The sequence below is a fragment of the Bombyx mandarina genome, chromosome A1 (genome assembly GCF_030267445.1).
Source record: "Bombyx mandarina strain Sakado chromosome A1, ASM3026744v2".
Classification (NCBI taxonomy): Eukaryota; Metazoa; Arthropoda; class Insecta; order Lepidoptera; family Bombycidae; genus Bombyx; species Bombyx mandarina.
The window spans coordinates 9,499,148-9,515,223 of NC_143234.1; the positions used below are offsets into that span (position 1 = coordinate 9,499,148).

Here is a 16,076-nt window from a genome sequence, read left to right on the forward strand (position 1 = left end):
GGTACCTGTAACACAAGTTCTTTACGAACTTATCACGGGACCAGTTAACGTGGCGTGATTGTTAGTAAATATATATTTATTTATTTATTATTGACTCAGCTGATTAGTTTACGCAGCTGTTTATTTGTTTGTTAAATTGGCATTCTCGACAAAAGGTTAAAAGGATGAAAGGTGGTAATAACATACAGCTAGAACCTTTCGAGAATGTGGCGTTCGGAATGCCAAGAGTTTCTTCATCCTATTTCTAAGTCCTTAATAGTTTTTATGGCCATCTAGGTACGATTAAGGGGTTCGGCGCGCACTGCGGTACCGTAGGTCTGGTGTAGCCGGTGTGGTGGAGCTCGATGGGGTTTAGTCGGTAGTCGTTCTGCGGGGCAAGTGCTTCGCGCGCCTTTTTCAAGGCGTAGTCTCTTGCGAGGAATTCGGGGCGGTGGAGGACCTTCTCGTCCCCCTCTTCCTCTCAGGAGGCGCCGGAGTCCGACATAACCCAGTCCGTTACCCCCCCAGACCGGGTATCCATAAATGGATTCCCCAGCGTTAAAAAAAAAAAAAAAAGTACGATTAAGGGGAGTTTTATGGTTGATTTCATGTTTATTTCATTTCTAACAATAATTATCAATAATACGACGTTTTCGCCGAGCACAGATAAATAAAAAAAAAAACTTCAAAATAGAATCATGTCTATTAACCCGTGAAAGGCGAAGAAAAAACTTAATAATCTATTTGTGTTATGTTATATTGAACAAAATACAGAAATTAATAGATTAGTTTCTACATAAACAAGTTTCGCAAATAGAAATCCTCCACGTACATATTAGGTGATAAAACTATGAGCATTCAATACACGTGCGTTTCGAGTTAAACTCGGCTCCAAGTAATCAGTAGTTTGACTGTGCACCCGCACACGTCCGCTGACCATCCGCTTATATACACTGATTGTTTCTTCATGAATGTCTCTGTGGACCGGCCAAGCCAGTCAGAAAAAACGGAAAAGAATATCTAACACACGAATATTCCTACAATTAATTTAGGAAACCGTTAAAACAAATGCATCAGCAATTAAGAAAGTAGCTGTAAAAGTAAAAGTTAACTGGTTGGTGGTAGGACCTCTTATGAGTCCGCATGGATAGGTACCACCACTCCGCCTATTTCTATCGTGAAGCAGCAATGCGTTTCGGTTTGAAGGGCGGGGCAGCCGTTGTAACTACACTGAGACCTTAGAACTATATCTCAAAGTGGGTGGCGCATTTATGTTGTAGATGTCTATGGGTTCCAGTGACCATTTAACACCAGGTGGTCTGTGAGCTCGTCCACCCATCTAAGCAAGTAACAGTCTGATTACCATGTTCGCTGTAGAAGATGAGTTGAATATGATATGAACGTAGGAAATCATTGTCGCCCACGCAAATGTAGGTTAAGCAACGGATCTATCTATTCTTCAACCCCAGACGCCCATTCCTGGACATAGGCCTCCTCTAAGCCTCAAATTAACCTAATCGATTTAAATTGGTATAATGTATTCAGCTAAATACATCTAACATCATCAAAAAAGTGAAAGAACCGATTTGATTATCAGAAAGATTCTGAAGACAAACAGAGTTCGCGAAAGTTTAATTCCTTTTCGTCATCACCGTAAGGCGGTGGGCTTCATTAAAACTTGCACGATCGACGTTTCGCTGAGTTGAGGCTTAAAACAATATGAAAAAGTTTAATCTTAAAAGGGCAAACCGGAGTACGGTTAATTAAAGTCGGCTATGTATTGCAGAGTGCGAGTTTTTATTACGACATTACGTGCAGTGCACAAGTATTTAGGTTAACCTAAGAATACATATCATCTTGACCGTCTAATGAAACAAACTTGGTGACAATGAATGTGATTAGTAAATTAGTAATTTCTATTCTTTTTTTTTCCTACCTATGCTGATAGCCTTGAGTGGCTATATCAACTTCTCCTTGCGTGTAGGTGAGCTCACGGGGCTCAAACCGGAGTGTTGCTAACACTGGCCCAAGCAAAAGCAGTGCTTCGCGACCCACTGAGAAGATCCGGCGAGAAACTCAGTGGGCTGTGTCTATGGGTTAGTTCGCTCGTCGAACTCTTCGTCGTAATCGACGAGGACGGTGACCGGTGCTTGAGAGGTCTAAAAGCACCGAGAGTGAATCCGGGGGATCCGATAAGACGTGTTTCGGGCGATGGCGGCTTTGCGTGGCCCCGTCGCGATCGGATAAGTAAACTCAGAATACATATCTTCTTGACCGTTTAATGGTCAAACAAAATAAACTTGATGAGAATAAATGTCATTAGTAAATTAGCAATTTCTAGAACCAGTTTCAAAACTATCGAACCGCCAGAGGAACGTTCGAAGTGGATTTAACAAAAATTGGGTTCAGCGAACTTCCAAGAAAAATCGTTGTACCGTGACGCATTACGCAGAAGGCCTGCTTCAAGTACCGCGTACGCCTTTAGTTCCTTCGCATTCCCCGCCTTTGTACTTAAACGAGTAAAAAGAAACGTTCTAGTGCTCTGTTCCGAAGTTGTCGAGTCGTTTCTTCTGTGCCGGAAATGGTGATCCATTTGCACATTTATTGCCCATTGTAGGCAGAAGAGGATACGACCCACCTGATGGTGAGTGGTTACCGTCGCCAGTGGACTTCAGTAATTACAGGGGCAGAGCCAAGCCATTGCCTACCGATGAGTATTCTCCACAAGCCTCGTTTGAAGAAGGACATGTCATAGCGCTCGGGAAACACTGTTGAGGGGAGCTCATTCCATAGCCGGATGGTACGTGGCAAAAAAAGATCTCTGGAAACGCACTGTGGATGAACGCAGTGGCTCCAGGTAGTATGGATGAACTCTACTCCGGTGGCGGGCGGTGCGATAGTAAAAACGAGATGATGGAATCGAAAGATTCACGTGGCTACAAAAGCGAAGGATTGAAATTTTAAAATTTCAATTAGCCTTCACTAACAAGTGAACATGCCGTTTTAATATCATAGTCCAAAAACTATCCATGATTATTTTAGTAGTACACACGAGAGCACACATCAGTGCGGAGAAACTGTACATTTTAATTATTTACTGGTGGTAGGAGGACCTCTTGTGACTCCGCACGGGTAGGTACACCACCATCCTGCCTGTTTCCGCCGTGAAGCAGTAATGCGTTTCGGTTTGAAGGGCGGGGCAGCCATTGTAACTATACTGAGACCTTAGAGCTTCTATCTCAAGGTTGGTGACGGCATTTACGTCGTAGATGTCTATGGGCTCCAGTAACCACTTAACACCAGGTGGGCTGTGAGCTCGTCTACCCATATATCCAATCTTCAGCTATAATTTGCGTATTTGCATAAAATTTATGTATTTTTTTCACTAACGCTAAACAAAGTTTACAGTATCCTCTTATCTATCTTAAAATTTTACATTATGTATTTATTGCAGTTTAAATGTTAATTTTTAAGCTATACATTTGTTTGGCGTAAATACGTAATAATTTGAAAGACTGTAATTTCATATTTAAAAAATAATCTTACTGTAAAATTCTAAACCCGAAAAAACTCTTAGCGTTTCTTAGCGAGATACGTCCTTAGATTTAATAGATACGTATTTAGACCAACTTAGAAACTAACATTCAAATTCTACTATCCAGTAAATTGGCAGAACCCGAGAAAAGCGGTGACGATTCCACAGTACAAACAAGCACCAGTAGGCGAATACTAGTCACGGAGTATCTTTATAACGTTGTAGAGTATCTACACTGTCGTTTACAAACCCAACCTCGAAAGTTCTTCCTATTCGTACACTCTTGACAGAGTGGTCGTGGTCATGCATCAGTCGGATCCTGCGATACTGATGCTCTCGCGATGCGACGCCATGTGGCACGATGTTTCGCAGAGTGAGAGCAATCATTTATGTTGGAGTGAGTCACAGATTTTATGAGGTCGGTCCATCGTGAGGTCGGTCCATCGTCCGCGAGATCTTTTGCCCTCGACTTTCCCTTGCACCACCAACCGCTCAATAGAGTCCTCATTACGAGTGATGTGCCCGAAGAACTTGAGGATTCGTATTTGGACCGAATCTCGAAAGTAGACTAAATAAAAACCATCAAGCCACAACAAAGTTTGTGTAAATTCCATCACGTTACCATATTCCAGTTGCGACTAACATTCACCGAGCTTCATTGTACCGAAGTTTCGTTTGCAACTGAGCTGAAACTGGCACGTACTCACACAGAGCGACTTCGCTTAAGCACTATATCCACTCAGCTCGGCTTCTGTTCCAATCACCGAGCTTGTCGGGCTTAGGTGATTGTAAGCGGGAACGCGTCCAGGCCTACGGTGCTGTATGGAAACTCCATTCCAACTTTTTTTTTTTTTTTTTAAGTAAATAATAATAAACAAATATTTTACTAACAATCACGCCACGTTAACTGGTCCTGTGATAAGTTCGTAAAGAACTTGTGTTACAGGTACCAGACAACGGAAATAAATGTAAGATTTTTATTATACACACACATATAATTAATATACATCCATAACCCTGGGAAAGACATTTATATTTATCATACAAATATCTTCCCTTGGCGGGATTCGAACCCGCGACCCCTTGTGTAGTGACATTAATTGAAATACGTTTACGAAAGCCGCGTGTGTCCTCCCTCTCAACAGAGTATAGTGCTCCGTAATTAAGCTGATAACTTGATATCTTAGCCTGCAGCGTGTAGACTACGTACCTATATTATTATCGTTTTGTAGCTTCGTAAAGTTATCATATATATTTCCTAATATTTATGTGTTAGTTTCGATGGATTCTACAAGATTTTCGAATTGAGTCTCGCAGGGCAGCGGATATTGACAACAACTTTCGTAGTCAAATAATAAGCCCTATCAAAAACAATTCCGAAACATTCATAGTACGATAGACCCCCTAATAAATAGGGAGTTATTTTAAGATTCTACTAGCTGGCCCGGCAGAAAACGTAGTGCCTCAATCGATAAATAAAATACCTAAACTTTTGTATAAAATAAACTTAAAACAAACAAAAGGAATCCGTCCGACGGGGGACACATCAAAGTAATAATAATAATAATAATTTATTTATTTCTCTCCTAAATGTATAGTACAAATACAAATAAAAATTAACCTTATAATTTATTTAAAGGAAAAACAAAATTGTTATTTTTATTTAGTTCCGAGCATTTTCATATTTATCTACCTTTTAAACCTTCTCTGGACTTCCACAAATCATTCAAGACCAAAATTAGCCAAATCGGTCCAGCCGTTTTCGAGTTTTAGCGAGACTAATGAACATCAATTCATTTTTATATATATATATTTTATATATTTCCGGTCGCACATTTGAATTAAAATAGTTAATATTTAATATATTCAATTTGGAATTCTCAAATCATAAATATCAGAAATGTTGTGAAAGACGAAACAAAAAAGGTATTGGTTCCCAAATAAAATAGGCTACATGTCTAAAAATCATTCGAGTCTGCCCACTCTACGGACCAAAATGCGAACGGTAGGTACATGTTCCTTTTTAGTTATTCATAGATTGAATTTTTAAAGGCACGGAAGAATTTCATTAGGTAAATTGATTTTCTTTTGAAAGGCATTACAGAAAGTTACTACATTTTATTTCATGTAATTTTTAACCTTAACGATAATGAGAATGTCTTGAAAAAGGGAAGTTTCGAGATTTTGAATATTGTTGGGTTAAATGATTATATTGTTATTCTCTTTTTTATCATTATTTATTCCTGTAGGTAGTAGTAGGTAAAAATGGATAACACTTTCTATGGCAAAAGTTCTTTGTGCTTAAAATATATCATTATATGAAACTGCAATCTGGTATCATTACTGCATTAGATTCCTCCAATATAAGCAGTTTTGCAGAAAACGACAAAGGGAAGATCTACTGAGCGGGTGAAGTTTCTCGAAAGAACGTCGCTCCAAATATTATTCTTCGGAATTTATATATAGGCGAACTTATCATGAAAATGTCGTTAGCGCGATTCAAATATCCCCTCAAATATCTTCTATGATATAGCTGTCGCTACACAGTTTAATGTAGTTATCTTTCTTTTTTTTCCTACCTAAGCTGATAACCTTGAGAGGCTATGTCAGCATAACCGGGCGAGTAGTAGAGCTCACGGGACTCAAACCGGGAGTGTTGCTAACACTGGTCCTAGAAAGAGTAGTGCTTCGCAGAATTTACAGCCGGATAGGAAACGCGACCCACTGAGAAGATCCGACGAGAAACTCAGCGGGCTGTGTATATGGGTTAATTTACTCGTCGAGCCCTTCGTCGCAAGCGACGGGTTCGACCAGGACGGTGACCGGTGCTTGAGGTACCTACAAGCAGCGTTAATGGATCGGGAAGATCCGTAATGACGTGTTTAGGGCGACGTCGACTGTTTACCATTCGGTCCACGGGATCGGGTATGTAATTACCGGCGGCCACGACAAGAGGGTTTTCAGGTCGTGCCACCTTCTCAAAGTGGCGCAATGATGCCAACTGTAAATACTTACTGACTGAGTCAAGCTTCTGGTCATCAAGGAGATCCACATTCCTTAGGAACCATGGTGATTTTCTTTCGATGTTTAAATCTGTCACAGAACTACCTATAATCGTCACACTGTTTTTTATGGTGGTACTTTTTACTGGTGGTAGGACCACTTGTGAGTCCGCACGGGTAGGTAGGTACCACCGCTCTGCCTATTTCTGCCGTGAAGCAGTAATGCGTTTCGGTTCGAAGGGTGGGGCAGCCGTTGTAAGCTTTAGAACTTGTATCTCAAGGTGGGTGGCGCGTCTACGTTGTAGATGTCTATGGGCTCCAAAAACCACTTAACACTAGGTGGGCTGTGAGCTCGTCCACCCATCCAAGCAATAAAAAAAAAAGTGCCCGAACTGAACGCGAGTCTCTACTTAAACCACACAATTTGCATTACCGCACAAACTAGAACGTTCTAGCTGAAATCCAAACGGCTTGCATTTATCGAATGGATACAGTTTAATTCGATTTGTGGGGGCTCGTGCCGGCTTTACTGTCGACGTGATGTGCATGTAATTAGGTTACTTGACACATGACTACACGTCATCGTGTGGGCAACGCGATATGTAACGATTAAGTTCTAGAAATATTCACCGAGTTAATAATAGTTTTAATACAACCTATGGCCGAAGAAAGAAGGAAATTTTTAGTAGAATATTTTAGAATATATTATAATTAGATTAAACATGCATAAAAAATCTCATAATACTAAATTCGATTAGGCAAAGCAGGGAAAGACGACAGCGACGACATAGCAATATGAATCGCAAAAAATCGATATCTCCGAATTGAATTGGTATTCGAATCACACCTACATAGAACTGACAATCGACAGCTAAAGAACGATATGAAACCAATGGCACGTCATGAGCAACCATGGCTCGATTAAACTCCCCAACCTTTCGAGGACCATTTAAAACTTTCAAAGATAAATAATTTTATTGCCGACTTATGATATTTTACATGATCTAGGGCTGTGACGTTTTTTTATTAATTAGATGATTATATTGTTTAAGTTTTGAAACTAAAAAGCATTTGTTTGCGGACGATGATTTGTTACCAAACAAAATAAAATAAAAAATACCAAATACCGTATTGTTACAGAGCTATTTCAAGTACATTTATTTAACAGAAATCAAATAATGTCTTGACAGCTATGTCAGAGTAAAAATAGTTCACTGGTATTTCGGTTCCATGAATAATTTAAAACGTATTTTGTTAATAACTTTCGGAGTGATTTTAGGATTACAATAACAGAGATAAGTTGATTGGTAGTTTTAGATGTAACGGGTATTGTCAAAAACCTTGTCTTTAGTGTACCCACTATCATCGATTAGTCTGGTATTTTAGATATTTGTAGAGAAGAAAACGTTTCAGAGATCATAAGATACCACTACAATAAAAATCATGCATCTGTCAATCAATCATCACGTACTGTGATTTCTGATGTGTCTTCTATAGCGTATGCCAAAATAGGGATAATTTCCTCCTGGCTGAGCCTTTGCTCGCCCACCTGTCCTGGTGAAACTGGAAAGGCCCCAGGGCCACCAGTAATCCTTCAATCATAAAAAAAGAGATAATCTTTTCTATTTTGATTTTAGGAAGTCTAAAAAAATATTTACAGATTCAAAAAAAAATTTGGCCATACCAACATACTTTTTGGTATAACAATATAACAGGTTTAATAAACGTCGCTGGAATAATTTCCCCGATGCTCCGAACCAATCAATTCGACCTATTGATTTTTGTCATCTTCATATCCGGCGTCTTGTACGGTAATGATTTCAGATATGTATGTATTTCGGACAATGATCCAATAAGGTGGAGAGACGTAGTGAAATTTTATAGAACCTAGACTGACAGATGACAGATAATGCATATGATTTACTGGTGTTAAGACCTCTTGTGAGTCCGCACGGGTAGGTACCACCACCCTGCCTATTTCTGCCGTGAAGCAGTAATGCGTTACGGTTTGAAGGGTGGGGCAGCCGCTGTAATTATACTGAGACCTCATATTTCAAGGTGGGTGGCGGCATTTACGTTGTAGATGCCTATGGGTTCCGGTAACCACATAACACCAGGTGAGCTGTGAGCTCGTCAACCAACCTTAGCAATAAAAATAAAAAAAACCAATGCCTATTTATGTTGAACCCACCAATTTTGGGCCTATTTTTATGATACTTTCAAACTATTTTTAGATGCGTTATAAAATTATAGTATAGTGGATACGTACCACGAGTGCGTGTCGCACCCGTTTTTCCGCCTCGGCGTATGGCTCCCTATTATGCTGCAGGTTACGACCTGAAAAAGAATATCAATCCATTAGTACATTAACCAGAGGAGGCAAAAAACATTAATCTCTATATATAAAAATGAATTGCTGTTCGTTAGTCTCGTTAAAACTCGAGAACGGCTGAACCGATTTGGCTAATTTTGGTCTTGAATTATTTGTGGAAGTCCAGAAAAGGTTTAAAAGGTAAGATAAATATGAAAATGCTCGGAATGAAATAAAAATAACAATTTTGTTTTTCATTTGATGTGTCCCCCGTCGGACAGATTCCTTTTGTTTGTTTTAAATTTATTTTAAAAGCTTAGGTCTTTTATTTATCGATTGAAGCATTACGAAGTCTGCCGGGTCCAGCTAGTATGAAATGAAAAAATCGGTGCCGTAAAATCAAGTAACTATTTTATGACGAGTTTTTATCATTATAAAATAACCATGCGAGATCCGAATGGGTTAATAAGATTTAAACGTATCTAAACAGACCGTTATGTCAAACAGGTCTCGACGGGAACAGTTTAGGCGCGGTTAAGTCAAATTGAATCATTAAGACTTCCTGCTGTAACCGCTATTAATTCTATTAGTGCAGCGTCCAAAGCCGGACCTATTTATAACCAAAGTTATTCCTGATGGAATTCGAGTCACGGAATCGGGCTTCCGCGTCTAAAACAAGCGGCCAAACCACTGGCGGTCGAGTCGGCTTGAATGATAATCGGTTAAAATTACGACAGTGCACTATAAGATATTTATTATCCTCAAATAAGGTGTAGCAATTGACACAATTTTGCGCCATACGGCATTACAAGCCAATATTTTTTCTGTAGCAATGAGTTTTTTGATTTTTCTAAACATATCGACATTCGTCGTCTTTAAAATTAGATTATTTGTGAACTAGAAAGCAAACGTTAGGACTTGTAAACAAAATCAAATAAAGGCGCGTCAAGTTTCGAACCCGTGAAATCTTGAATAAACGATTCAATAATAATAGCTATAAATCTTTAAGCGCGATTTCTAAAAATAAGTTTCATAGTAAGATTTTATTATGGTGCCAAACATATGACATGTCTTGGGCGTGTCCCTGGTGATTCCATGTCTACAAACTATAATCGCTTCCCATTAAGACTAAAAACACAACGCGGAACCAATACTCTGTTTCAACAATACAAATTTCATGAAATTGAGAACAAAAGAAATGTGACACAAACACGCGACTCATTCATTTATTTCGAGAAATTTCTATTTAAGAATACGCTATTTCCGCTCTTAATTGTTTCGTTTATTAATTATTAGACGTGCCCGGCAGTTTTACCTTCGTTAAATGGAAATTTTGCGTTTTCCCAAGATAAAGAGTCGTTGTTTCTATCGCGCTCTGCATCGTAAACTACAAGTCGATTTATCGCGCACCAGTGAATATAGTGTCGTATTTTTTATAGCTAAAATATACCCGGTATTATCGGGTTCATGTCATTTACCATGATCATATCTATGCGTAAATCCAGGTTAGAGACTATCATTGTCACTAAGTTATAATTCGTTTTTTGATGATGAAATAAATGAAACTTTTGCGCAAATTTCGTCAATTACATGTCAATCGCGGTGGACATCTAAACCGTCATGTTTATCTGATTCTCTTCTCATCTTTACAAGGGCTTTACTAATTGTGCGGACTTAAATAAAAAAAACATTTTTTTTTACCACAAATTCTACAACCTTTCCCAACATCAAATCCAAGGCCCATATAACAATAAAAACAAAATAGGAACCGCCCGCATACAAACGATCCGCTTCTAGGAAAACGACTAGTGCGCCGTCTCCGACCTTGCTTTCGACGAATTTCACTCAGCGCCTATATAGCAACTAACTCTCCCTTCCACTATAATACAAATACATATTACATTTTTGTTTCTCTCTGTCCATAAGCCCCAGTACCCGGAACTCAGGTAAGCCCTGCTCTAAGTGATTCACATTTTGTTAAAATGGTTACTATAAAGATTAGACGCCACAACGTAAGACCGTTAACCGCTTCCAAGATAGGTCCGATACGTACTCAACAAGAACGATTGACTTCCACAGTGAAGGAATAACATCGTGTAATAGCAATCAAACCCGCAAATGTTAATTTGCGTAATTACAGGTGGTAGGACCTCTTGTGAGTCCGCGCGGGTAGGTACTACCACCCCGCCTATTTCTGCCGTGAAGCAATAATGCGTTTCGGTTTGAAGGGCAAGGCTGCCGTTGTAACTATACTGAGATCTTAGAACTTATATCTCAAGGCGGGTGGCGCATTTACGTTCTAGATTGCTATAGGCTCCAGTAACCACTTGACACCAGGCGGGCTGTGAGCTCGTCCACCAATCTAAGCAATAAAAAAAAGCCAAGTAATATTAAAAATAAAATTCGCTCACTGTATCCGTACGGGCTCATATACAAAATAAGGAACAATCAAGTTCAGTAATACAGAGCATACGAGAGGGTTGTTTCCATATAGGCTTATACGTCTCCCGGCTCAGATTAATTAAAGTGCCGGCTTTCCCTTGGGTATTAAGCCGTAAATTGAACTACGAGTAGCTGAATGATCAAACCGAAAGTCAGTCCACGCACTAATTAAGTTAAATACAGCACGTACAAATGTAGTTCATTAGTAAAAAATGATGCTATCGAATAGGAAGGTTTTGGTGGGAGAACAGGTCGCTCACGGCTGACCTAGTAGACCTGATGTAATGGTACGCCTTGAGGTATGAGGTCAGTCTCGATGGCATCGGAAAAGCCTGATTCATTATTTAAATCGGAAATCACTGTGTTTTCTTAAAAAGAGCAAAAACTAAATTAGGTTGAGAAATTTTAGATTTCACTCCTATGTCCTATTACAGTCTAGATCAGGCCTGGGCAAATGGCAGTAGAATTTTGTCAGGCCCGTGAAGCATTGTATATATTATTGTTAAAAACACAAATATTCGTTTTTGTCTAACATAAATTGATGCATAATATTTTTTTTGATAAAATATTAAGCAATACTGATATACATATTATCAGGGCCGGTGGGAGCCAAAATTTTCTCTTTCAGCACCTCCTATACTAAAATATAATTATGATAATTGAACAATTACAGTATGTATAATAGTAGCACAATACAAAATTAGAAAACTGTTTGGCCCGAGGTCAAATTTTCATCTGCAATGTGGGCCCGACTACCAAAATATTTGCCCACCCCTGGTCTAGATATATTTTATTGTGAATAATATGTGTTTGTATTTTTATTTTTTCGGTATTCAGCGTCCTCAATCTTATCAGTAACCATACGCGCTGGAAATGTCCTCCACCACTTCCACTTTATCTCCAAGTGAACTGCCAGTACTAATCGTCTGAATGCCCATAAAAAATAATGTATTCAACCGGAAACAACTTCAAAACTCACAGAATAATCCTTTTGATGATTCCAAAATTTTATGTGAAAATTTTACGAGGTGTTTCGTACTAAAACTAATTAGCTATTTCAAGGAGTATTATCCGAGACAAATTCTTCAGCGTGATGTGGGGCGTTGAAATCTAGAATATCAAATATTACGTGAGATTTTAACCAGTAACCTAGTTAATTGAATGCTCGTTCATATGAAATGAGACAGCAACGGTTAGGGACCACCATTCTACCTATTTCTGCAGCGAAGCAATCATATGTTCCGGTTTGAAGGATGGGGCAGCTGGTATACGATACAATTGAAAAAGGTCGATGACGATAAGGTCGAGAGGTGAAAGGATCTTTTAATAATTAAACTTTACATTTTGTAAAAAAATATCAAACATAATTGAAGATCAATTAAAGCATCGAATTGTTGAGACTAGTATCAAGTAAAACGGACCTTTAATTACAAATATAAATGTCGTGTGTTAAGCGAAATGTCGCTTAAACCAAATAGCCTTTCACCCCTCGATATGATGTCTTTTTTTTCCTGCCTATACTGATAGCCTTGAGAGGCTATTTCACCTTCGCCCTAACATGTAGGTGAGCTGACGGGGCTCTAACCGGGAGTGTGGCTAAAACTGGCCTTAGCAAGAGCAGTGCTTCGCAGAATCTACCACCGGATCGAAAATGCGACCCACTGAGAAGTTACGGCGAGAAACTTAGTGGGCTATGATGTCTATTGCTCCACGTGACCACATAAGTTTGGGAGTTAGCTTGAACGTCCTTCTAAAAAAAGAATGTTAATGAATCTTGACGACCTTATCTTGAACAGTAATAACTCAAATTCAATTCTAAAAAAGGGATCACGAATAATAACCGAATATTTTTGCTCCGACAAAACAACAGAACTTGTCGAAGCGAAAACCGCCGGGAATTCGATTTTGACTTGCGACAAACCGTCTTCAAATTTATACAAGAATAATAAAATTAACGAACTGGTCGATGGACTGTGGATATTTGAATTGATTAAAAATCAACACTATTTCACAGTTTCAAACTATTACTTTAGAATTAATGTATAATAGTTACATCGCAATAGGGTTGGATTTATCGAATTTCCTTCATCGAGATATTATATACTACGTATAATCTCGATGATTTCCTTTAAATAAATATCAAGTAAGCTTAAAACTTTTAAATTTTAAAATATACTGAAGGAACATGGCAACCTTAACGCCCACATTGGAACATGCGATCGACATACCCAATTGCTGCAAATACTGCACGCCCTATTTTTTCATTGCTTAGATAAGTGGACCAGCTCACAGCCCACCTGGTGTTAAGTGGTTACTGGAGCCCATAGACATCTACGACGTAAATGCAGTATAACTATACTGAGACCTAACTACGCCCTACCTACCGCCGTTAATTTATGTACCGAACAAAAAAAAAACGAGTATTTACAATCTTCGTGAATACAAAAGGCTGCAAGATACCCGAGCAATAAGGCCAGCGCTGAGGCCGACTCGCAAATATTTGCGAAATGTCTTGCCGTGACGCATTACGAGCGAACGGACAATGTTTATGTTCGACGTTCTTTTGAAACATTCACAAACAGAATCGCGAGATTCCGAATGATAATTCAGTATTTACTACAGACAATGTAAATTAATGTTTTTCTTTTTTGCTTCGCTAACGTTTGGATGTGAACGCGCCGAGAAGGAATAAGTTCAAACATATTTTCTACGCATTTATTTCTTTTACTTATTTACTTAGATATCGCGTCATTTCAAAACTCGCAAACGTGACCAAAACGAAGAAGGTGCGTGCGTGTCTGAAGAAGTACAAGGCTTTAATATTAAATATAATAACTTTACACTTCACTACCCTTAACTATAAAAACAGCGTTTAGCCAAAAAATGTCCCATATCGCAAAAACTACTCAATATAATAATGTTTTGTTCGAACCAGTGTTCGTTGGAAGTTCTTATAAATAAATTCTGTTGTGGGCAAAATAGAAGAGATGTATAAAGCTCTAAACATGTCATTACGGTTCCTCCCGATCCATTATCGGTGCTTTTAGGTACCACAAACACCGGTCACCGTCCTCGCCGAACCCTTCGCTTGCGATGAAGGGCTGGACGAGTAAATTAACCCATAGAAACAGCCCACTGAGCGTCTAGCCGGATCTTCTCAGTGGGTCGCGATTTCGATCCGGTGGTAGATTCTGCGAAGCACTGCTTTTTCTAGGGCCAGTGTTAGCAACACTCCCGGTTTGAGCCCCGTCAGCTCAACTACACGTCAAGGAGAAGCTGAAATAGCCTCTCAAGGTAAGAAAAAAATTATGTATAAACAAAAACGGTTTTTTATATTTAAATTTTTAAAACCAAAACCGATCGCATACGTTCATACACTGCGATCTCTTACAGCGTATATTGGAAAAGCGGTTGTCGCAAGCCGGAATCCTTGATGGCTCGAATCACAATGGCACTTACGTGGGCTCGCATCAGGCCCGACCATCGGTAAAATCGACCTATTTTCTTTGTACATCCAATGATATAAAATCGACCATAATCCTCTCTACTTCGAGCTTTAAATTCACTTTTTCCATTATTTTTTCTCTTTTGTTTTTTTACTGTTTGCTTAGTGCGAGTTTTTTAACGTTCTCGATAGCGTAAAAGTTAACTCAAATTTGGCACTGTTCCAACTCCATACTAATTTCCGTTAACTTTTAGTTAACACGGATTGACAGTTTGTAGAAGAAGATGTTATTATTTAAAGCTTTTTTTATTGAAAACTAAGTTCGTCGTCAATAGCCGTTAATGGTACTTAACTATTTTGTCTACCTATTTGCCTATATTAAATATAGATTTCGGCCAATATTTGTCATACCAAACATGGAATTCGAGGTATGTAATATGTTTAATCATTAAAATTAAAAAAAGGTCAATAGTGGAACACAGTATTTGGTCACCGTTTTTTGTTAATTACACATTGCTGAGGGTCCTGACCTCCACGTGACGACCTTCTGTTGACGATAGTGCGCCAGCAAATTAAATCTCGAGATTTTCCTGAACTGAGCCATGGGGTTCGGTCCTGGAACTTTTTCCTTTTTTTATTGCCCTTGTAGGCAGACGATCATACGGCCCACCTGATGGTGATGCCAGGGGCAGAGCCAAGCCGCTGCCTACCAAATGCATTGCCAGTCAGAATATTTTTAATGTAATTACCACCTCTAATGAGTTATGTGTCCGAAATATTCAAGAAGCCTATGTAGGTGTGTGGTTGACAGTCAGATGATATTACGTAATGTCTTTATCCCCCGGGAAATATTAAATGGGATTACAACTATTTCTTCAATTGCATAAAGAAAATTACATTAACAGGTGAAAATAATTTTAAAATGTGATCTGTATGAGTGATCATAAGTTGATTCCACCGCCCACCTTGGGGTGAGCGAGGTGGTCATTTAACCCAGTGTATTATAAACTATAATATGGAAAATTTTTGGATATAGTTTATTGCATTAAAACGTATTTATGTTGTAATTGATTTTTGATCTTCAACTGTTTCATTCTTGTCTTTCAAAGCAGTCGGGCACGCGACCCCCCGATGACGTTTTATTGCGACTCACGGAAGGCTCTAGAACAGCGGTCAGGGAACTTTTCTAATTATTACCCCAAAATATTTTTGTGTAAGTTGATATTACCCCATGGCGAAGAACATAAAAAAAAACGAAATCGCTTCTTTTTAGTATCTTTCATATTATAGACCCCATGATAATTTTGAAAAGAAAACGATAACAAAAAATTCAACGATTCTAAAGAAGCTTCACATTAATAT

General features: G+C 38.8%; 1 protein-coding gene across 23 annotated transcripts in view; it reads right to left on the reverse strand.

Moving 5' to 3' along the window:
* Positions 1 to 16,076, reverse strand: part of PMCA (plasma membrane calcium-transporting ATPase 3) — a 192,483-nt gene that overhangs the window by 84,985 nt on the left and 91,422 nt on the right. For all 23 annotated transcript variants that reach the window (XM_089739575.1, XM_089739569.1, XM_089739573.1 and 20 more), the window contains one exon: positions 8,786 to 8,853. The gene's annotated coding sequence lies outside the window, so the exon portion shown is untranslated. The remainder of the gene's footprint in view (positions 1 to 8,785; positions 8,854 to 16,076) is intronic.